Here is a 559-nt window from a genome sequence, read left to right as displayed (position 1 = left end):
TGGAAAGAAACTTCATTTCGTTTGTAGTGTTAGTGTCTAGTTGTGGTCGACTAAATATCATACGATTTTAGTCGACTAAATCTACAGTTGATTTTGTCAACACAAATGCATTTTGGCGGGCCTTCATGCCATCGTAATGGCTGATTTTACACTCGCTGAAAATAGCCGATCTACAAGCTTGTAGGTTGTCTATTTTCAGCATGCAACCAAGTGCAAAATGACATGTGTCTTACTTATACTGGATCTCTTGTCCACTATAGTCCCTTGCAAACATTTAGTCTAGTTTTTATTTGTGACGAAATTGTCTATAGGCTATATTTAGTCTTACTATGATTTAGTCATCATAGCTTAGTTTTCACGCAGTTTCCATTTAGTTTTCATCAGTGAAAAAGGGTAGTCGTCGACGAACATTTATCGCCATAGTACGGTATTAGTGGCCGACACTGCAAGCATGCACGTGCATGCATATATACAGTGTATACTTAAGTGCACATGTGCTGCAGAGAGAGACACAGACCTGAAGGCTGTAGAGAGAGACACAGACCTGAAGGCTGTAGAG

The sequence above is a fragment of the Electrona antarctica genome (genome assembly GCF_951216825.1).
Source record: "Electrona antarctica genome assembly, chromosome: 2".
Taxonomy (NCBI): Eukaryota; Metazoa; Chordata; class Actinopteri; order Myctophiformes; family Myctophidae; genus Electrona; species Electrona antarctica.
The sequence above is the reverse complement of the archived record's forward strand: the minus strand, read 5'-3'. Positions refer to the sequence as shown.